This window comes from Wyeomyia smithii, chromosome 2, assembly GCF_029784165.1.
Source record: "Wyeomyia smithii strain HCP4-BCI-WySm-NY-G18 chromosome 2, ASM2978416v1, whole genome shotgun sequence".
Taxonomy (NCBI): Eukaryota; Metazoa; Arthropoda; class Insecta; order Diptera; family Culicidae; genus Wyeomyia; species Wyeomyia smithii.
Genome location: NC_073695.1, coordinates 211,019,840 through 211,044,333, shown reverse-complemented (window position 1 = coordinate 211,044,333; position 24,494 = coordinate 211,019,840). Strand labels below are relative to the sequence as shown.

The window sequence follows — 24,494 nt, the reverse complement described above, 5'->3', positions numbered from 1 at the left end:
GCTTTATGGAAAATGCCACTTACGCATTGAATCACGCAGTCGTCAACCGGTCTTTTTTAATGAAATTAATAATAAAAAATAACAGAAGCGGTTGGTACGCGGTGCGTGTTCTACAATCTAAATCATTAGTTGCTGTACTACTGTAGTACTAGGGAAATCGAAAAACAAAAGATCAATAACAATCAATAGGGAAAATGAATGCCAACAAAGATTCCGCGCGAGTGCATGCGTGTTGCGCGTCTCGCAGCACGAGAAATACGCCGAGCGCGTTTAATAAATTCTATATTTGTAACGAGAAATGGATTTATTTCTCGAATTATTATTAATTTAATCTCCTGCGCTTGGCAGACGGATGCCGGCATGTCGTGCCTGCAGACCTTCTTTGGGAAAGTGCGTTTCTGTCGCTTGTTGGGCTCGTGGTGCTGCTGGCAGCAGCACGATGTCAATAACTATATCGTCAATAATAATGAGCTCGGGAATTGTGCGCTCGCCCGCTCGGTCGCTCGCAGAAAACGCGACAAGCGCAACAACGTGGGGCAAAAACAAAACGAAGCGACGAGAACACAAAAAAACGCGGATTAATCCACTCTAGTGCGGTAACTGATGTTTCTCATACGAATTTTGTCGTCTGAAAATATTTAGTATTTAGTATTTAGTATTTAGTATGCTTTGTAGAAGTCTTCGTATGAGAGCGCTGACAGCGCGAATCTTGTAAGTGAGTGCGGTATAATTGGCGAACAAGGATTGTTAACCTTTACCAGGTAGACCAGGGATGTCTGATGTGAAGTTTTTGAAGAAAATAGGGTCGAGGCTACTTTTTTGGAGAACCTCGGCACCAATGCACAATGGTCCAGAAACCAAATTTAGGGGGAAAATTAGGGTCTAGAGCTCTATAGCAACATTTTAGAGAAAAACTTTCTTCTACAAAGTTGTTACTGTCATATATTCAAAAGATCTTTTTCCCACGAATTTCCAATATCTTTCCCAAGACCATAGATTAGTAAAGAAATCCACAAGAACCTTTTTCCGATATGTTTTCAAGAAAAACCAAGCCAAAGTATTGCTTTGTTTCCCACACACAAACTTTTCCTAAGATACAAACTAATTACCAAACACCTAAGATTCCCACAAGTCAAGCAAATCTATCCAACAGTTAAGCTGGATTTGCTCTCAGCTAATAAATTGTTTTGAATTTCATAAGTTGCATAACCGGGCCGATGCATTTTCCAGTTGCATAAACCTGGTGAATGCTTTAGTATCCCATTACCTACACTGTATCCAGAATTATCCCAAGCCTGATGCGATGAGTGCACATGGCTAAAAGTATAAACAAATAAACATACATGCGCTTGTGGCGCACGCCTGCATGTTTGTATGTTATGTATTTTATTTGCCAATCGTGTCGGCGTCATCAAGCTAGCCCACGATTGAATGACGAGTAAATGAGGTAGTTATGCTTTCCCCCACTATTCTGTAGTACTAGAATTAAGAAGTGAAACGTAGCTATAAGAAACTAAATTGTAAACTTGAAGAAAATAATAAAGACACTCTTAATCGAACCACGAAAGTGATTGTTTCAATAATGAACTAGAACATTACATATGATAAAGCGCTTATTGAAAAATTATCAAAAATTGGAGTGACCAACATTTTCGATGCAATTAAGTATCTAACTTTTTTATCTTTGTAGATAGAAGAAAAATTTGTTCTACAATGTTATAGCTCCATTAATTTCAAGCAACTTAGTAAAAAAAATTTCTCTATCTTTGAAAACAACCGATTTATTTTCAAAAAACACATTTTGTGCTCTAACTTTTTTATTTCAAGTTTCATCTCAAAACTGTCTTAAAACGACTTTTAGAGCTTTTTAAGAGAAACAATTTGCAATGTAAATGCATTTGCAATGTAAATGTAAATGTAAATATCTCAATTTTACTCAAAGTTATTAATATTTTTCATAAAAAATATGCGTTTTTAGGGCAAACATAAAAAATATCTCTTGGTCTCATTTTGAAGGGCATACTTGTTTCTATAAATGGAGGAATTTTTAAAAATATGTTATTTTTTAAATCTGAGTAAATTCAATTTAAAAACAAGACGAAAATTTCATTCTGTGCCGAACACGCATCAGTACTGGACGTGTTTGGTGATCGGTCCGATAGAGTATAAAACAAAAGACGTGTGAACAAGTGTTGGCATTGTTTGCCTGGTCGAGTGAAATAAATCCGGGTTCAAGGTCGTTCCTTTGTGCAACTGTTTCGCATCGTGACTGCCAGCTGGTGCGTAAGCCGATTTGGCTGCTGGCTGGATTGTGCTACAGCAGTGGACGAGACACAAACGAGGAAAAAGAAGAAGCCATCAGTGTCAGCTAGTCGTATCGCTGTGTGGAGTGATCTCACACCTGGCTCGCTGCTGGTGGCTGTTTAGTGCTGCTGTATTGGTGCTGCTGGCTGTAACGGCTGCTACTTCGAACGATCGGACAACCAACCTTACTGGAAGGGAGAAATAAAAAGGTACGTGTTCTTGTCAGCGCTAGTGCGCTAGACTTAAGATGGATGTAGATCCCTCGCCTCCCGCGCCACCATCCCCGAACCCCTCTGACCCTGACCCTTCTGTTACCCCCTCCCCTGTTCATTCTTCAGTCCCCCCTCGCCCCAGGCTTTACCCAGACGGAGCCCAGGGCAGCTATACTGTTTATTTTCGGCCAAAGGCAGGACCGAAATCGAAAAAGTTGAACCTCTTGCAGATTTCTAAAGACCTGACGAAGGAGTACAAGGGCGTGACCGAAATTTCCAAGGTCCGGCCTAACAAGCTCCGTGTCGTGGTCGGTAACCTGAAAGAGGCCAACGATATAGCTTGCTCTGAGCTCTTCACACGCGAGTATCGCGTTTACATACCCGCACGAGACGTGGAGATCGACGGTGTCATAACCGATTCGAGTCTGTCCGTCGAGTGTATACTACAAAGTGCCAAAGGGTGCTTTAAGAACAAAACGTGTCCCGAAGTAAAGGTGCTCGACTGCAAGCAATTGCGGTCAGCATCGATCATCGGTGGCAAAACAGTATACACTCCGTCAGACTCGTTTCGAGTTACGTTCGCCGGGTCTGCACTACCAAGCCACGTCTCGATCCACCGGGTTCGTCTCCCTGTGAGGCTCTACGTGCCCCGCGTCATGAACTGCCTGAATTGCAAGCAGTTAGGCCATACAGCCGCCTACTGCTGCAATAAGGCACGTTGTGGCAAGTGTGGGGAGTCTCATGCGGAAGATTCTTGCAGTGTTAACGCTGAAAAGTGTATTCACTGCGGAGAAAATCTGCATGAGCTCTCGACATGTGCGGTGTACATGCAGCGCAGGGATAAAATAAAACGGTCTCTCAAAGAGCGTTCAAAGCGTTCCTACGCTGACATGCTGAAGAAGACCGTTACCACTTCTCCCGTTACTTCGAACCCCTTCGATCTGTTGCCCTCTGAGGAAACCGATTCTGACGATTCACCAGCGGGAGCATCTTACGCCAATCCTGGGGAGTCTAGAAAGAGGAAAAGTGTTTCCTCTCCTAAACTTCCCAGAAAAGGTCCTAAGATTTCTCAAAGTGAAATGAAGGTTACAAACAAACCAAACAGTGCTGCGGAAAAACCGAAGCAAACTCCTCCTGGGCTGGCAAATTTAAAGTCCCAGAAGGAGTTCCCAGCACTGCCAGGAACATCTAAAACCCCAGTTGCTCCTTTTACACTCCCAGTTGATGAAACAAACTCTGGATTAGTGAAATTTTCTGACATTGTGGACTGGATTTTTGAAACTTTCAATGTACCCGATCCAATTAAAATTTTTCTTACAGCATTCCTCCCAACAGTTAGATCATTTTTGAAGCAGTTGACTGCCCAATGGCCCCTCCTTGCAGCGATTGTATCCTTCGATGCCTAATTCAACTGCGTATATGAAGGATTCTATCTCTGTCTTACAGTGGAATTGTAGAAGTATTTTACCAAAAATTGATTCGTTTAAAGTTTTGATAAATAAAAACAAATGCGATGCATTTTCCCTTTGTGAAACTTGGCTTACTTCAAATATTGATCTCAACTTCCATGATTTTAATATTATTCGCCTTGATCGAGACACCCCATATGGAGGAGTACTTTTAGGGATTAAAAAGTGCTATTCTTTCTATCGTATTAACCTCCCCTCGATTCCAGGCATCGAAGTTGTCGCATGTCAAATGACAATACAAGGTAAAGAGCTTTGTATTGCCTCAATATATATTCCCCCCAGAGCACAGGTTGGGCAACGGCTGCTCTTTGATTTAATAGAACTTCTTCCCTCGCCACGTTTGATTTTGGGAGACTTCAACTCTCATGGCGTGGCTTGGGGTTCCCCATACAATGATAACCGCTCCTCTTTAATCTATAACCTTTGCGATGACTTCGACATGACTATTTTAAACAACGGTGAAATGACACGTATCCCGAAACCTCCAGCGCGCCCAAGCGCTTTGGATCTATCCTTATGTTCGACGTCGCTACGGTTGGATTGCACATGGAAGGTAATCCTCGATCCTCACGGTAGCGACCATCTGCCTATTCTTATTTCAATTACTAACGGGTCAACTCGCATGCGACCAATTGACATTCCGTATGACCTCACACGAAATGTCGATTGGAAGTTATACGAGGAAATGATTTCAAAAGCGGTCGAGTCGATTCAACATCATTCACCACTTGAAGAATACAACCTCCTCGCGGGCTTGATTCTCGACGCCGCGTTGCAAGCCCAAACGAAGAAATATCCCGGCGTAACGATCAAAGAACGGCCTCCCACTCCGTGGTGGGACCAAGAGTGCTCCGATGTCTACACGCAAAGATCCGACGCGTTTAAGGCCTACCAGACGGGAGGTATACCTGGCGACTATTTACGGTATTCGGAGCTTGATACCAAGCTTAAAAGCTTGGCTAAAGCAAAGAAACGTGGATATTGGCGTCGGTTCGTGAACGAGACGTCGAGGGAGACATCGATGAGCACTCTTTGGAACACAGCCCGAAGAATGCGGAATCGCGTAACGGTCAACGAAAGCGAGGAGTCTTCAAGTAGGTGGATATTTGATTTTGCCAGGAAAGTATGTCCGGACTCTGTTCCTGAGCAAAATATTGTTCGCGATGCGTCTCCGGGCCACGACGCGATAGAATCACCTTTTACGATGGCAGAACTTTCAGTTGCCCTCCTGTCCTGTAACAATAACGCGCCTGGATTAGATAGAATCAAATTCAACTTGTTGAAGAATCTACCCGGCAATGCCAAGAGGCGCTTGTTGAACTTGTTCAATAAGTTCCTGGAGCACAACATTGTACCGCAGGATTGGAGGCAAGTGAAGGTGATCGCCATCCAAAAACCAGGGAAACCAGCTTCTAATCACAACTCTTATAGGCCGATTGCAATGCTATCCTGTATCCGGAAATTGATGGAAAAAATGATACTCCGTCGTTTAGACCACTGGGTCGAATCAAATGGTCTACTATCAGAAACTCAATTTGGCTTCCGCCGTGCCAAAGGGACGAATGATTGTCTTGCGTTGCTTTCAACAGATATTCAGCTGGCGTATGCTCGTAAAGAACAAATGGCGTCTGCGTTCTTGGACATTAAGGGGGCTTTTGATTCCGTTTCTATTGACATTCTTTCGGGTAAACTTCACCGACAAGGATTTTCTCCAATTTTGAACAATTTTTTGCACAACTTGTTGTCCGAAAAGCACATGCATTTTACGCATGGCGATTTGGCAACTTTTCGCATTAGCTACATGGGTCTTCCCCAGGGCTCATGTTTAAGCCCCCTTCTTTACAACTTTTATGTAAATGACATCGACGAATGTCTGGCAAATTCATGCACGATAAGACAACTTGCAGACGACAGTGTAATCTCTGTTACAGGAGCCAAAGCTGCCGATTTGCAAGGACCATTGCAAGATACCTTGGACAATTTGTCTGCTTGGGCTTTACAGCTAGGTATCGAATTCTCTCCGGAGAAGACTGAGATAGTAGTTTTTTCTAGGAAGCATGAACCTGCTCAGCTTCAAACACAATTAATGGGTAAAACGATTTCTCAGGTTTTGGTACACAAATATCTTGGTGTCTGGTTCGACTCTAAAGGCACCTGGGGTTGTCACGTGAGGTATCTGATGAAAAAATGTCAACAAAGAGTGAATTTTCTTCGTACAATAACCGGACAATGGTGGGGAGCCCATCCAGGAGACCTTATAAGGCTTTACCAAACAACGATATTGTCTGTTATTGAATACGGGTGTTTCTGCTTCCGCTCCGCAGCAAACACACATTTGATCAAACTGGAGCGAATACAATATCGTTGTTTGCGTATCGCCTTAGGTTGCATGCAGTCGACCCATACGATGAGTTTGGAGGTCTTAGCTGGAGTACTACCATTGAAAAACCGCTTCTGGAGCCTGTCTTCTCGTATTCTTATCAAATGTGAGGTCTTGAACCGTCCCGTGATTGAAAATTTTGAAAGGTTAATCGAACTTAATTCTCAAACCCGTTTTATGACATTGTATTTCAATCACATGTCCCAAAATATTAACCCTTCTTCGAATATTCCAAATCGTGTCGACTTATCAAATACTTCTGATTCTACTGTGTTTTTCGATACATCCATGATAGAAGAAACTCGTGGAATCCCGGATCATTTACGCGTGCAGCAGATCCCTAAAATTTTTTCCAATAAATATCGAAACATCAACTGCGACAATATGTACTACACTGACGGATCACTTCTTGATGGGTCCACTGGCTTCGGTATCTTCAATAACAATTTAACCGTCTCCCATAAGCTCGATAATCCTGCTTCTGTTTACGTCGCAGAATTAGCTGCAATTCAGTACACCCTAGGGATTATCGAAAAAATGCCCACGGACCATTATTTCATCTTTACGGACAGTCTCAGTTCCATTGAGGCTCTCCGATCGATGAAAGATGTTAAGCACTCTCCGTATTTCCTGGGGAAAATACGGGAACATCTGAGTGCTTTATCCGAAAAATCTACTCAGATTACCTTAGCGTGGGTCCCTTCTCACTGCTCGATACCGGGTAATGAGAAAGCGGACTCTTTGGCTAAGGTGGGCGCAACAAACGGTGATATTTATGAAAGACCAATTGCCTTTAATGAATTTTTCGCACTTGTACGTCAGAATACGATCATCAGTTGGCAAAATGCTTGGACCAGAGGGGAATTGGGAAGGTGGTTACATTCCATAATCCCCAAAGTATCGACGAACCCGTGGTTCAAGGGGTTGGATGTAGGTCGGGATTTCATTTGCGTGATGTCCCGGCTTATGTCCAATCACTATAGATTTGACGCGCTCCTCCGTCGTGTTGGGCTCGGGGAAAGTGGTATCTGTGCCTGTGGTGAAGGTTATCACGACATAGAGCATGTGGTTTGGTCATGCCCTGTACACCGTGACGCCAGGTCTAAATTAATAGCTTCCCTGCAGGCCGAGGGTAGACAGCCGGCTGTTCCTGTTCGTGATGTCTTGGCGAGCCGTGACCTATCCTACATGTCCCTTATATACGTTTTCCTGAAATCCATCCACGCCCCAGTCTAGTCCCGTTCCCCTCCGTCTACACCCAACAAAACGACAAGAACACGTTTGAACCTTAAGCACAAAACCAGCAACCAGACCCCGCACAACAGAACCAGGACCCAAGGACTACGAGCCTCTGTCCCAACTCACGACATCGTGGCTCAGCAGAACGAATCCATACATGCCATTCGACGATTATCAGACGACCATTGAACAACAAAACACTGATTGGAAATCCCATGCTAGTTTTAAGTTAGACTTAATTTCAGCTCGTAGTCGGCAGCGAGGATAAAAAATTTGCTTTAGTTTTTAAGTCATCAGATATAATTGGCGCCGTTAAACATTAAATTGTATTTGTGCCGTGTCAAATAAATGTTATGTGAAGAAAAAAAAAAAAAAGACGAAAATTTCGACAATTTTATACATTATGCATACAAAAGCACCCAGGTTTTTTTTTGGTATCTTATAACTAGACGTAATTACCTTTAATTTGACCCAAAAAGATCGAAAATCGATCAACTGGTTCAAAAGTTATGAATTTTTTGAAATAAAATACATCGAATATAGCCGTTTTTTATGGTCATCCTATTTCGGAGCTAGTCCCCTTAACAACCCAACGAAACAATACTGGTTTGATTATTTTCAACATAGATGCATCCCTGCGGTTTTGAACACAATTGAAGTACTTTGCGTGACCAACTTCGAAATAGGATTACCATAAAAAACGACTGTGCTCGATGTACATATTTAATTTAAAAAAAAAAAAATTTGAACCAGTTGATCGGTTTTCAATCGTTTTAGATAAAATTAAAGGTAATTATTCCTAGTTACGAGAAGAAATACCAAAAAATAAATCTGGGTGTTTTTATACGCATAATGTATAAAATTATTGAAATTTTTGTCTTATTTTTAAATTGAATTTACTCATTTTTGAAAAATAGCATATTTTTAAAAATTTCTCCATTTTTAGAGTCAAGTATGCCCTTTAAAATGAAACCAAAAGATATTTTTTATGTTTGCCCCAAAAAGAATGACATACAAATGAAAAACGCATATTTTTTGATGAAAAATATTAATAACTTTGTGTAAAATTGAGATATTTACGATGTCAGTATTGCAAATTGTTTCTCTTAAAAAGCTCTAAAAGTCGTTTAAAAAGTCGTTTTTTTCAATATAAATCGGTTGTTTTCAAAGAAAGAGAATTTTTTTTTTCAAAAGTTATTGAAAATTAATGGAGCTATAACATTGTAGAACAAATTTTTCTTCTATCTGCAAAGATGAAAAAGTTAGATACTTGATTCATCGAAAATGTTGGTCACTCTAATTTTTGATAATTTTTCAATAAGCGCTTTATCATATGTAACAACTTTGTAGAAGAAAGTTTTTCTCTAAAATGTTGCTATAGAGCTCTAGACCCAAATTTCCCCCTAAATTTGGTTTCTGGACCACTGTGCAATGGTAAAAGTATCAGAGTAGATCTACTGTGAGATCAATGAGATATATAGAGGTGAGGAAGAAGAAGACACTTGTCTGTATTAGTAGTGGAAAATAGGCAAAATCTATGTGTTTTTGGGTTGTGACGTAGATCTCCGAAAACACAGGAGAGCTTATTCAGTCGTAAACTGTCATAACTTGTAAAAAATCTTTGAAAAAATGTACCGAACATTGATTTTTGGACATTGTTTTTAAACTTCTACGTCATAAATGTTGACGAAAAAAGGTCCTTTTAAACCTGAGACTCAAACCATCTCCGTACCTTTCTATATTCCATTGCCGTGAGATGACATTGTGTTCAGGGATACCAGATGTGCGAGTCCGTGTGCAGATTTTTATTGATTTGCAGATATTCACATATTTTCCATAGTTTCTGCAGATTTTTGTCAGAGTCTCCTTATATTTGCGCAGTTTTTCTCAAAATGTGTGCAGATTTTCACAGACTTTTACCAGCGCGAGCAAAATTTTTTCGAATTACCAATAGATTTTCTTCAGATTTCAATCAGATTTTTTCAGTTATTCGAGCAGTTGCAGACATTTTTCAAAAACATCTGGCATCTCTGATTGTGATGTAGATCCAAGCGATTAGTTTTTCAGTACGGCCCAAAAAACGAATGAATTCTTTGTCCCTTTTGTATTGAAATGGGTGCCTATGCCACTTTCTTTTTTACCAAAAGATAGGTTTTCGAATAGTGAACAAATTTGCAGGTGAGGTAAGACTAGCCATTTGAGCGTCTCTATGTGCTCAGCTTAATCGCATCAATTGAAATCGTTACCGTATCCCAGTGATGATTTCGTTTGGTTTTAACAGCTCATAACAGATAGCACCGATCTGGTCCCACCAAATACATATCTCAACCTTCGCAGCCGGTAGATTCGACAGCGCCGATGATGTAGGGCACTTTTCATGACTTTGTTTTCTTTAGGTTTTTCCTCCCACACCACACGGTGAAGAAGTCCCTTCCTTTTTTCCGCTGGAGCAATTGATCACAAGCGAAAAAACGACGTCCAACGTCCCTTGGTGTTATACCATGAGGAACCCAAGTTCCTCGTTTTGGAGTTCTACTCCAAACTTGTGATTGCTTGCAGGTGTTCCTGCGTTTAGCATGGATCCTCTTGGAGCAATTACTCCAGTTATACAGTAAATATACCGTTTTAAAGGACGAAACAGCACGTAGTTTCACTTAAAGCAACATCTTATCCTTAAAGCAATCTTATCCGATTTTGATAACTCCAGCACCAAAAGATTCAGTAGCTTCTCTACTTCGAAACCTGTGTCAGCGGTGCCCCGAGAAAACTTTCTCATAGCCGGCAATCCGGTTTTTAGGGATATTTTCCGAAACTGAGTGATATTATGGTACTGGTACTGGTAAAATAGAAACAGATTCCAAGTGTGGCCATAGAAACAATTAAATAATACAACGTCACATACCATCCAATATGGGTATATTCGGAATAGGGATGATGTCTAGAGATCGGAAAACGACTTCCGATGCCATTTTTAATTCCAAAATGGTGACTTCCGGTATCAGGAAGAGCACCAAAATTGGCCGAATGCTATCGAATATGGATGTTTCCGGAATCTGGATGATACCCAGAGACCGGAAATCAACTCCAGACGCCATTTTAAAATTTGAGATGGTAACTTCCGGTTTCCGAAAAATACCTCAAATTGACCAAAAACTACCTTATATGAGTGCTTTCGGACGATGTCCAGAGACCTTCAAACAATCCCCGACCCAAAAGTGACCGAATACCATGGAATATGGATATTACCGGAATCGGGATGATGCCCAGAGACCGGAATTCAACTGCAGGCGCCATATGAAAATTCGAAATGGTGACTTCCGGTTTCTGGAAAACAGCTACCAAATATCACCTCATATGAGTATTTTCGGAATCGGGATGATGTCTATCTCCGGGTCGGGTCGGGTTTGAGTTTGAAAACCCGAAACCCGACTATATCAAATAAGCATATTTATAAAATGATGATATCTAATTTCATGCAACTGCAAAAATCACTAACATTTCAATACCATTCGAGGCTCAAAGCTTCAGGGCAGCCTCAAATTGGTTCAAAAATCGCCTTATATTTGTTTTTGAGATGAGGTTATTTACTGCGTTGTAACTTTTGGGTATTTGGACTAGAAGTCGTCCAAAAAGTGTGGGTCTCTAAAGCGAAATGTGATAAACTGCTTTGAATTTCATTATCACGCTGAGGTACTGATGAATTGAAGAAGCAAAATTAAAACTGGTAATGACCACTAGCATGATAAGGGAAGCAATATTCAAAACTGAGCCATGAACTTGCAAGTGTTTCTACAGTAAATGACGTAAATGGTACAAACGAGAAGAGCGAATAGAAATTGATAATTGGAGTTGAATCCTCAAATTTCTGGAAATTATCAAAGATAAATCGCTATACAGACAATCTCTTTCCATTCCGATCATTTGCCATTTTACAATCTTACCACAACGCCATGAAGTTTCTATCGCGCCCTAGTTGTTGCACGATGCATCTTCGTAGCTGAAATTTTTCCATGCAGCATTTACCATGTTGTTTTAAAATTCCATGCATTTGTTCATACACATTGCTGTTTCATTCTTGAAACTTGTGTTGAAACAACAAAAATGTTGCAATTGGCTCCACCTCCTGCGCTTTTTTTTGTCATTGTATAAGAAACTGAGATGTAACTGCAACTTAATTTCGCATGAGAATTTGTTGCTGTAATGCACAAAGTTCATAATCAAAACAAATTTTGCTGCTTGGGCCACAAATAATTGGGTGGAATATTACATTTGGCCCGTTGGACCTCATTTAGAACTTCGGGTTTTCGAAGTGATTGTTATACTTTTCTAGAAGAAAGGTAAAAAACACAAGAAATGATGACGAAAGCATCACTGCCTCGTCCCGCCCGTAGAAAACAGTTGTCGTTTCGTATAAAAACGAAACATTGCACGATCGGTCGGTACGTGCGGTCACCGCGTCGTTTGGCAATAGGGTTGACTTGCTAGCCTCGTTCCTTTTCCATATTTTTTAAAATTTTGACACATTTACAAAATTCAAAAAAATATTTCTATTTTAAGCGCAATAGTTTTTCTCGGATTACAGAATTAAAAGCCATTTGACTCATAACTCATGACCCTCTAACCCCATTTGTCAAATGGTGGTTACCTTTCGTCAGTCCCCTGTGCATCGATACATAATTCATCTTCATCAAGACGGCTGTCGGCTATAAAGCGAGCTGCACTCGCGCGTTCCCGAGGAGTTCCACGTCTGCCTTCAATATCCATATCACGTGCCATTTTTGACTTTAACAATAAACATTACAAAATTGGCATCACAATCATCCACCGTCTTTATTTTTATTCAATTAGACCTTGCAGCTATCGGAGAGCTTTAGCCTCCTTCTTGTTTGTGGGGGGTAGCAGCGGCACGGCGGATTCGTAGCTGCTTTCCTGTTGTAGTTCGTTCCGTTCGAGTGCATTTCGTTGCGGTGCACGTTTCGCGCCGATGACAGCTTTTCTTGTCGCTGTCTATCGATGTTCGTCCTTGCCAGTGTAATAGGATCTTCACCAGCCAGCCGCAGCGTCAAGCAATAGATAGCTAGCTTTTTCCAGTTGAATTTGACGCTAAATAAATTGACGCTCATCGAATTCAATTATTCTTATCCGCTGCAACTGATCGGGAGATCCGACAGCGGATGCGAAACAAAAACTGACAGCATCATTATCGACTGACAGACACAAAAAAAACGCATACTCACACACCGAAGTCATAAACTCATCAATATTCCCTCCACAGTGGCCGCTGCTGCCACACCTAAGGCAGATCGATCGCAGTTTTGGTCCGCGGAAAGGTGTGAAAATGTAAACAATCCCTCGGTTGGCCTTTGCACAGCGGCGCGCCGTCCTGATTCGGTAGGTTTTCCACAATCCGTGACAGTCCCATTTTAGAAGCAATTAATCTTCGAACCGCAACCGCATTGCGGCAGCCGGCGTTGGATGATGGAAATGGTAATCGGAATCCGTCGAGATCCGACGAAGAGGCTGCGATCGGTATTTTGCCACAAATGTCGTCCGTGACGGAGAACCGTTTGCGGCATGCTGAAGCCGAATTTGGGTAGAATTTTTCGACCACTATTTATCCACTTGATGATGTGCGAGGTCGTTCTTAGAAATTTCAACTTGGTGCTCTCCTCTCTTCCGGATCTGGAAGGTGGTTTCGACCGCTTTCGGCAGCAAATAAGTCACGCAAATAAATCAATCAAATTTATTAATTTATGTAGCATGATAATGAATCATAACGATGAAAATTTTTTATTGCCTGCGTTTCAGTAAAACCAGTTCGAGAAAATTGGTTTCTTTCTACTGTTGCACCGAACGTAGTCGTGTCGTTCAGAAGGGAAGGATCTCCCAATTTAGATAGGATTACTGAAAGTGGAAAATTTAAAAAAAAAAATTAATTTTAATTTCCACAGTCAGAAAACTATAACTTGGTTTAACACAGCATAATTTTCCATTTTCAAATCTTCTTTTACAACTCTTTGATTCTGGAAAAAAATTAGAGTTTTCAAAATAGAATTCAGGTAAAGTTTCAGAAGACATAAATGGTTAAATGGTCTTTCCTCGGAACGGAAAACCCCACGTACGGCTGTGATGCCAAAGGCAAAACCGGCAACAAAGTTAGCTCAGTCAAAAACTAGCAGCAGTGCTCCCAACGTCCTCCGAAAACGAATTGACGCGGTAATATTGTCTCCCGGGAAAGCCAATTACTTTCGTTCTGCCCTGACTTGTCGCACTTCCATTCTATCAAAACAAATTCTTCTGTTTTGTTAAACATTTATTATAATGTAATCGGACCGGGTCAGGCCGCGTACTTCTAAAACCAGCAAGAAAAGCATCCCGGTTTCGCGGTCTTTCTGTGTATTTCTCTACTGTCTGCTAAACAATAAAACATTTTCCGCGCAAGTTGAGTGTTTTTGCTGGTCGGACCTCCAGAGTAGAGGCTGCACGTTTGGCGCGATGATCGATCCAAGGCGATGCGCACACAAACACACAGCCTCACACACGTGTTGACGTAGATCATGGTTGTCCTCTTGTTTTTCACCGCCGCGTTCAGAACGGCCCAAGCCCAAGCGCTGCCGTGTTTCCTTTCAATCCGTCTTTTGTGCGCGACATCTGACGGATGGACGAACCGCGCAGCCAGTTTTGCCGGCCAGAAATGGTCAGGGCAAGTTTTATGCTAAGCAGCCTGAAATACCTTTCAGGCGGTGGGCTTCGGTTTTTGCGAAAAGATTCAATTAATTTAATGATTTATGGCGAAGAGGAATTTTAACGACACTTGTTTGCACGATGACAGATGATTTATGACGCTGCAAAGCGCTGTTGAAACTCACTCGCTTTGAGGCAGGGTGCGATTGACCGTGCGCTGTTTGACAATCTAAACGCCACGTGTTGGCTAGTCAAAGGTAAACACGGGAACGGGGATTGGATAAGAATTAAATTATTGATCGGCCAGCGCCGGGTGATGCACGTGACCTGGCGGCTGCGGAAAATAAACAGCAAAAAGTTGTGTAAATGTCAAAGATCTTGTTCAGGAGCTAGAGAAACAGTTTAACTAGTAAAGTGAATTTTTGTTAACATTCCTCCTGTATGTAACTCACGCGTTGCGATTTACGACACAGAAGAGTTCCCTAAACCTAAGTCACCACCGCGTATCCCTAATGACCACGCACGCAAACACGCACGGCACGCAACCAATTAGAGGATGGCCCTTTAGAGGAAAAAACATAGAGCACAATTTAACAAGCACATGCTAATCACTTTACGAGCCCTTAACCTCGGCCAAGGTTCATCCTCCACTCACCGGGCTGGCCGACACAGAGCCGTGCGCACGGGGGAGGTTTTTAAAAGTAGCTAATAATCAAAAGAAAAATATAAAGACTGTACGAAAATAGTGTTAGGTGTACAATTAGAAATTCTATCAAAACATTCAATTGAATTGAAAAAAAAATCTGAAAAAAAACACGATGCAAACAGCTCATAATTTGAAAAAAATCAGAAGGATGCAAGGTCACGACCGTAATGTTGACGAACCTAGATCAATATAAAGCTGTGTGCTACATAACTTGCGTTGTTTCTTTTGAAAGTGATCGCAAGTGACAAGTGCGAAGCAAACTTCTCTTTTGACCTAGGACTACGTCTTACTTAAGTAGTGGACCCTACCTTTTTTGTGTGCTTATTATCCCTAGTAACATCATTGGTTTTTTGAAAGTTTTGTAGCATCTAATGCAGCCATAACAGTGCTATAAAACCTAGATAAAACCAGATTTGTTACTTGGGATCTTACTGCCACTGAACGGATTTTGAAAGCCAATGTTTTGATCGGAAGGACAAGGTTATCGCAAACTTGTGGTACAACAGTTGACACATCTTTACTGCCGGTAACCGCAAGTCAGTCCCATCTGTAAAAATGTGAAATCGAGAAAACAGCTTCGAAAGATATTTTATTCACGCTCAGTTATCACTTGTTTAAGATGAATTATTTTGACAATACTCATGCTGAAATATAGTTTGCAAACTAGCCTGCACTAATTACGTTGTAAAAATCATTGAAATAAAGGGTGATTTTTTAAGAATATGGTCCCGGGATGGAAATTCCAGGGATTCCAGAATATCGGGAAGTCTCCAGTCTAATCCCGAGATCCAGGAAAATATTTCCTCTTTCACACTATGTTACTTAGGGTCCTAATTGGAATAATTTGACCCGCGATTTTAGCTTTGCGGTATGGCTCGAAAGTCCGTCTTCTCGAAAAAATCTCCCATGGAAACATTGAGTTCACTTGGACTTAGAGAAGTGGAGCGCCAAAACGAAGTGAATTGCGTTAATCGAAACTTTTTTTTGATGCTAGATGTCTTAGATTTGTATAAAACGTCGAGATCTAGTGTCGATCAACTTTTTTGATAATGCTCCTGTTCGTGAATGGCTATCCGTTATTGTTTCTGTTTATTGACATTGAAAATAGTTATTGGTGTGTTTTCTAAAATGTATCAACCTCTTTCATTGTTTTAATGCTTTTTTATGAATTGAATCGTTGAATCATGTTTCTTCAAAATATTCAAAACAAAATCCAAATTCAACAAATCGCCCACTTTTTTGCAATTTTTGATACTTCCCGGGGAAAAAATTGTTTTCTCGAATCCCGGGTTGCGGCAACCTGGTATAGGGTATACAGGGTGATTGGTTCCTTGTTTAGAGTATTTCAGGGTCTGATAGAGCGCTACCTTTCATGAAATGAACTCTTATAAAATTATGGCCTAACGTTACTTTATTCTGAGTTATTCAACTGTTAAGTTTCTTGGGTACTCTCTCATTAAGTGGCTGTAACTTTCAGTGTATTCCACTTAGAGCAATCCTATTGGTCTCAATTGAAGGCTGAGAAAGTTTTCTACTAGATCAAGCTTTTAGACGTCTGAATGAATGTTAAAAAATACGATCTATAAGTAAAAATGTACAAATGTAGTACCATGGAACGAGGTGAAATTGATCAATTTTTATAACAATTTCGAATTAACTAGCTTCATGTACATTTTTCCCAAAATAGTATAATTTTAAAACAAGTACTGGTATGTGCTCCAGTAAAGCTCTATGGATATTGGTGAAATTTCTATCGTCTACTTCATGAAATAAATTCGATAATTCTATAAGGTACTATGAGGTAAATTGGGGTCAAATTGATCACCATTGAAATCCATACATTCTTTTGGCAATGTCCTTTTTTTCGATATGCTAAAGATAAATGATGATTTCTGTACTGAAAAATATCATTTACAGCTAGTTTGGAAACGAAAATAACGATATTTCAGGTTAAAATTTGTTTATTTTGGTTCACGAGCTGCTTGTTGCTAAATTTGCTCTTATTTGATCGTCGTTAGACCGATTTCAATTCGGTTTGTTGCAAAAGCTCAAAAACTAGCTCTAAAATTGAAATCTTTGTGGTTTCCCGTGAATTCATCAGTATTTCTTTAATGGTATGAAATGATCATTGTTGAAAATTACATTTTTTGAGCTTTTATCAAACCTTACTCACTTCTCCAAATTTAACGTAAATAACCCTCAACTAAGATTACTTTAAGTAAATCCAATACTTTTTTTTGTTATTTGGAAACTTGTTCGATCAAATTTGATTGAGTTTTGACTGAGTTAGAAGGATTTTTCGAAAATATGAAAAGTTGCACTGGGCATGCAAGGGCTAACTTTGGCAGGTATGTGAATCATACGAGAGTTGCGTTTAAGGACACGTTAACATTGCCTAGTGTTGTAAGAGCAATATCTTTTGATTAGTACTTTTTATCACGAATTTTCAGGTGATCAATTTCACCCCACTGATCAATTTCACCCCATTCCACGGTAATAGAAAAAAAGAATTGCTCTACATGGTACACACATAGAGTTACAGCCACTTTATGGAAGAGTATCCATGAAAATCAAATGTTGAATAACTCCGAGTAGATTAATGCTAGGACAAATGTGTAGAAGAGTTTTTCGATAAAATGTGTCCCTCTATCAGCCCCTTAAATATTCCAGACAAGGAACCAATCACCCTGCATTAAGGCAGTTCAATGCACAGTGGTCCAATTAGGCGAAAAGTGGAACTTAATTCCATAGCGCCTTTCACCTTCATCCTAGCTTGATAGTGTCTTCAGAACAATTGTTTGTATAAATGACCCGCATAATCGCAAATTGTCAAAAAGTTTGAAAAGTTTACTATACTTAAAATAAAAAAATTACCTTTTTTGTTTTAAGAGATAGAGCAATGGTTTATTTAGAAAAGTTGTTAAAAATTCAAAAATATGAAACTTTATTGAACAAATGAAAATCCTATCTTTTTTCCGTACAAAGTAATAAAGTATATTATACGGAACTTACTTAAAAGTTAGTTTTTTGTACTCAACTTTTGTTAGTTGCATTTTACACGAAAGTGTTTTTCGGAGGAATTGTTAAAGCGCACCAAATACACAGTTTTGCTGAAGATCATATATCTCCAGGACTTTTCCTTACAAAGTTATATTATATTCAAGCTTATTTTTTCGATAACTTCAAGAACGTATAGGTTAGAAAGGGCCAAATGGAATCATAATATCAATACTTTTCTTTGAAGTTAAGCTGAAGTACTACAAACTCTTTTAGGTTTCATTTGTCCCAATCCACCCATATTTGAGTACGGCGAGCATATGCCACGTTAGGTTTTCATATATCGATAATACTAACTTTTTCGTGTTAAGAGATAGAGAAATGGCTTATTCAGCAAAGTTTTAGAACGTGCAAAAATATGAAACTTTGCTTAAAACAAACAAAATTCCTATCTTCATTGGGTACAGAGTTACAGAGTATTTTCTATAAAAGTTACTTGAAGTTAGTATTTTGTATTTAACTTTTGTTTGTTACATTTTACAAGAAAACGTTGTTCTAAAGAAGTATTCAAGCATACAAAAACCACGTTTTTGTTGAAGACCACACAAATATGGGTGGATTGGGACAAATGAAACCTAAAGAAGTTCAAAGTACTTCAACTTAACTTCAAGGAAAGGTATTGACATCATGATTCCACTTGCCCCTTTTTAACCTATACGTTCTTGAAGTTATCGAAAAAATAAGTCAAAATATAATATAACTTTGTAAGGAAAAGTCCCGGAGATATATGATCTATGGAAAAAATGTGTATTTGGTGTGCCGTAACAATTCCTCCGAACTACATTTTCGTGCAAAATGCAACTAACAAAAGTCAAGTACAAAAAACTAACTTTTAAGTAAGTTCCATATAATATACTTTATAACTTTGTACCGAAAAAAGATTTTCATTTGTTCAACAAAGTTTCATATTTTTGAATTTTCAACAACTTTTCTGAATAAACCGTTGCTCTATCTCTTAACACAAAAAAGTTATTTTTTTAGTATAGTAATAGTATAGTAAATTTTTCAAATTTTTTGACAATTTGCGACTATGCGGGTCATTCATACAAACAATTGTTCCGAAGACACTATCAAGCTAGGATGAAGGTGAAGGGCTCTATTTTTTTTCCTGTATGGACTTCCTCACTGCGACCAGAATCGTTGATCTATAGTGAGATCTGCACGGCTGTCTGCTATTTCCGCACTTCTATTTATAGCAATACCGCTATTGAGAAGTGGCATGCTTATTATTATTTTTGATAAGTGCTTGTGTGTAATGTACTTCCCCTCGTTTTACATGCTTACTATTCTTCTATACCGAGCCTCCTTCCTCCTGCCAAATATCGCCAATTATAATTCCCTGGAGAAGTTTTGTCGTGCGTCCTTCTGGCCAGTTTTATTGACGCAAAGGTTTTACAGAATTCAGCGTAAAGAAAGGGTAAGTGGTGGGGAGCCTGAGAATAAACTCATACTTAAAGTCCTTTTTGACATCGAATGGCCTGATTCTACTAAGATTCGAACCCACGACCATCCGCTTGACAAAGCGAACCCTGTAACCTTCCGGCTACACAGCTCCCAAGGGCGCTATGGAATAAGGTTCCACTTTTTGCCATATTGGACCACTGTGCAATGGCACAAGTGTCGATTTCATTGACAACCACAACTGATGAACATATCAGAGAAAGGAGGTCACGCGGTAAAAAGGTGCACAATGCCAGTAGCTTTTTAGAAAATATTGACTTTTGCAAATGTGACTATGGATATGTTTGTATACGCCATCTTCTTGTGAAACGCTGTGAAGTAATTCCTACCTCATACATTTTAAATGCTTCAGTGGCATTTTCTGGATAAACTATATTTTTAGGGTGGCGAAAACCTGGAAAACCAGGGAATATCAGGGAATTCATTTTTGGTCGTGGAAATCAGCGAATATCAGGGAAAACTGAAAAACAAACCGAGACACGAATCTTTTTGAACGACTCCTGTGCGCCGAATTTATTTAGTGTAAAAGGCTAATGCGGAACCTTTACTGTTTGATTTCCTGTCCGATCGAATACATTTTTCACTGCCTTTTCGATGCACTTTTTTATGTTGAATGCTGAAAAGTATCGGGGAAATAAATGCGATATTTCAAGGAATATCAAGGAAAATCAGGGAATTTACTTGTTAAAACTTTATCGTCACCCTGATTTTGTTTTTGAGTAATCGAGTCATGCTCGTAAATATATTTATGGAAGCAGCCAGAATTGTCGTTAACTTGATCGTTTCGTTAAAAACATGTGAACAAAATAATAGAAAAACAGTCATAAAGTTTGGCCGGTTCCCAATTTGAAATGATTATAAATGTATAATTCGGAAAAATCTTTTTCAGAACAAGTAGGAATTATTCGTAAATTAACTTTTATTTTAAGTGCTATCTGACAAAGATTTTGAGTGCTATCTGACAAAATCTGCATAGTTATTCGGACAATCCATTGTGGTCTGCATCTAGGCTAACTAAACTGCCGATATTGCCCAGAAATACCGTACGGCGCGTTATCACACGGTATAAGAAAACATTGACGACGACGTAAGCCTCAAGCCAATCATCGGAGTGGAACTGTTGACTGTAAACTGCGTGGTAAGATTTTGAATGCCATCAAGAGGAATCCCAATCTATCGGATCGCGATTTGGCCCGAAAATTCGATGCTGCCTATAGTACCGTGAAGATAATTCGACTCCGGGAAGGAATCAAGTCGCACCGAGCTAGCAAACAGTTAAACTAAACCATAAAACAGAATAATGTGGCCAAAATCCGTGCTCGGAAGCTATACGACCAAGTTCGACGGGTGTCTCCTGTTAAAGATCTATGTCAAGGTTGACTTTGCGCAAATCCCAGGTTAAAAATTTGACTTGGCTACGGCTTGAGTTGTGGGTTCGAGTCCCACCTGCTGAACTATATTTTTCGTAAATTTCTAAATAACTATTTCCCCAGTTAGTACATTTTTCAATCGTCAGCTCCACATTTACTGGTTGAAATAGAAATAAAAATAGCTTGACTTGCATTATAGTTATTACAAATAAGAAAGATAGACAATTCGAATTTGCACGAAAATTAGTGGCAGAAAATTGGAAGTTTTCGATAAAACAACGACGTCGGAACTGTACCAAAAATAGTGTCCAAAAACAAATTTTGCCCTTCATTCAATCCCACGACTATCCCGCGATATTTTGACCAGATTTGGTGAGCTGTCATTACAGTAAAGTCGTTCAAAATGGTATGCAGAGAAAGAAGTCCAGCTTGTTCCGAAAGACTTTAATCCACCCAATTGCTCTTAGTTCCGTCTTATTGAGAATGGGTAATACTGGGCAAGAGGAGACTCAAGGCAAAGTGAAAAATTGTTGTCAAAGACATGGAATAAGATTGCCAAAACGACGGATGGAAAAGGTGTACGCCGTCTAACGAGCCGTTTTTCAGGAAAAGTTCAAGAATTCTTTCGAAACTAGGGTAATCGCTCCATTATTTATTTCAACAGCTAGCTGCACCTATATTCATCTTATTTCTCTCATTTGTCCAGTTTACCATCAAATTTCTACAAATTTTTGAAAGCAAATCTATTTACTTCTCCATTTTGTCAAGTGGTTGAAAGTTTGCGTTGAAAATATGGTAAAACTTGACGATAAATTCATTAGAAAGAGGTGATGAGATGAGTATAGGTACTGAGATGAATATAGGAGCGATTACCCTATGACGAATTATTTTATCCGTATGTTTTCTCTCAAGTATGAAGAAAATGCTAAATTTGTGTAAGAAAAGATCTTGAAATCTATAGTAAATAATTAAAATATACGCAAATGTTTTTGTTAAAACACTATCTGAAGCAAGCTTTAATAGCCAAATTTCTTCAGGGCTTATATGGCAAACTGATTGCTAAAATGTGAGTTTTTCAGACCAAAATACCAGCAAAAACCGGGTTATAGTTGAAAATATTTAACTCAGAATATGATAAAATTCATAAATTTGGTGTTGATGATAAAAGTTCGATAAACAGAAAAATTTCAATGAAAAGGAAAAGATACTGGAATAGAGATGCAACAATCCCTCCCTTAAACAGTCCCGCGCACGTCTGCGGTCGGACAGCAGAGTCGCGTGAGTGCTTTCGTATCACGTCACCGTGACGGAGGGTGCCTACCGTGATAATTACTGGGAAATTAGTTTAATGTACACAAGCTACTCTAATTTTCCCCGTCTAGGCAGTCTTAAATGGTTCTGCCGGAATTGGAGAAGCGCCTTCAACGCAGTGCAGTCTGGCAGTAGCAGTCACCCACGCGCGTCTGGAGCAGCTTGAAACAAACTCCATTGCCATGATCGATTGGCCCGGACAGGAGTAGGAACAACCAAAACCACATATGTACTCTACTCATACCTCATCCGTAGCATCTGTTCAAATTAGCATACCCCACTCGAGCGTCTATCGACACGATTGTGGACCAGGCTCGTAAAAGAACGAGCTTTCGGTGTCAGATGGCCGCGACAGCGCCTATCACAAGTACCAAATCAAGCCCCCCGAAAACCTTCCGGCATAAACTACGTACAGACATATCTCTATTGTGCTAATATTTATTCATTGCGTACGGAACACACGATAGACACACATTCTCCGTGTGTGTCGTCCTGTCGTGTTGTGACTCCTGGTTTTGTGATACGTAGGTACCTACGTGTACAATTGTGTCAGTTGCCTCAAGTCACTGATCACTGACTGGCAGACCGGGCGGAAAATATGTAAATTCGACGGTATTAAATTTTTCGGCTGGTGCAAATTTTCACTGCCGCAAGCAGTTCACGCCACTCACAGTCAGCTCGTAGTGACTGATACTGGTCCGTTGGTCCACCTGATATTACCGAACTGTACTTATTCAGTGACAATGGTGAAATTTCGTTGGCGATGTTAAAGCTCTTTGGAAAAAACTTCAACCTAAAATGTTCAAGAGAACTTCACCATCTATTTCAGCAGAGCAAGCTGTTGCATATCTCGTATGCGCATCCGACAAAGGACTTAATCACATGACACGAGCATTAACCGTGTGCCACTGAACTGGCAGTAAACAGGGTTACCAGTGGCACTGACCAACCCCAGACACCCGCCAATGGTAACCTTGGCCACTGTCAAAAGAGTAGGACTAGCAAAAGTTCGGCGAACTGATAATGTCAACCTTTATCCTGGACGTGTCAAGTGAAGTAGTGAAAAAAAAATACACACATTCACATGGCGACACTCCGAAATATTTAGGAGCGTGCCAGCTAGTTAAATGCTCCGATTAAATTATTCATACAAGTCGGCCACGGATGGTTGATTGTGTAAGACTTACTTCCTTTCTTGCCACTTGCCTCCTCGAAACTAGTGGATAGGTGTTTCAGCCCATTCCGTGCTGTTCTGTAACAGGATCGTCGTCGTCATCATCATGGTCATCATTTACATAAACGTGTGTGTGCACTCTCTGCCCGGCATGCGATTCCACTGTCCAAATTCCCTACTTTCCACTCCGCTTCACACATCCCAGACACACGGCGGCAAACGGTGTTGCTGCCCCCATCTCGGCGCGCCTTGTAGCGTTCTATGCATTAGTAAAATTAAAAATGTGCAGGAGAAAACTTGATGTTTTCCAAAGAAAAACCCACTCGGCCGATCTGGTGTCGTAGGTGGCCACCGTATTCGTGAAACTTTGGTCTCCAATGAGATTATCGTTACGTGGTCGGTTGAGTGATGAGAATGACATGTGTCCGACTGGCCGGAGAGCGGGCTTAGTCATGCAAACTTTCTCGAACATGAACAAAAATTGTAGCTTCCAATTTCATATTGAGTAAAAGGTTATCAACTTTTTGATTAGTGATCTAACTAGGTCTCCAATCCAGAAATTGTATTATTGAATGTTGCATGAATGAATATCGGTGGTTCTATTTGAATTTGAAAAGAAAAGAACTTTTACCCAATTTTCAAAATCTCAAAAAAAGTTGTCGAAGACTTCTAACAAATATTTAAAATTAATTCCATTCCATTTATTTATTCTATTAATTGTTTTTTTTTAAAGTCTGTACAATTTATCATTTATGACAAAATGCCAGAGACACAACAATTTTGAAACCAGATAAGAATTTAATAGAGATTAAAATTTTTTTTCGGTTTGCATTTTGTTGTTCGATTTGCGTTGCTCAAATAATGCAAAATAGTTTAAGCTCGACGGATTGTCTTTCAGAATTTTAAATCTGAATAAATACTCGTGAAAGTAAATGTTTCCCAGGGTTCAATCCTAGGCCCAACATTTTTCAATTTGTTTACTTAGGAACTACCTCATCACCCTCCTACCAGGATGTCAAAAGTCATTGTTCTAAAATGATTGAAATCATTTACGTGAAAGGAACAAGTTTCCGTGTGGCATGCAGTTGATTTTTTAAAAAATTTGAATATTCTCATGTCAAACAGTA

The 24,494-nt window shown here is 39.8% G+C and overlaps 1 protein-coding gene across 10 annotated transcripts in view; it reads right to left on the bottom strand.

Moving 5' to 3' along the window:
• LOC129723111 (transcription factor collier) overlaps positions 1–24,494 on the bottom strand; it is a 148,134-nt gene that overhangs the window by 51,579 nt on the left and 72,061 nt on the right. The window lies entirely within an intron of this gene.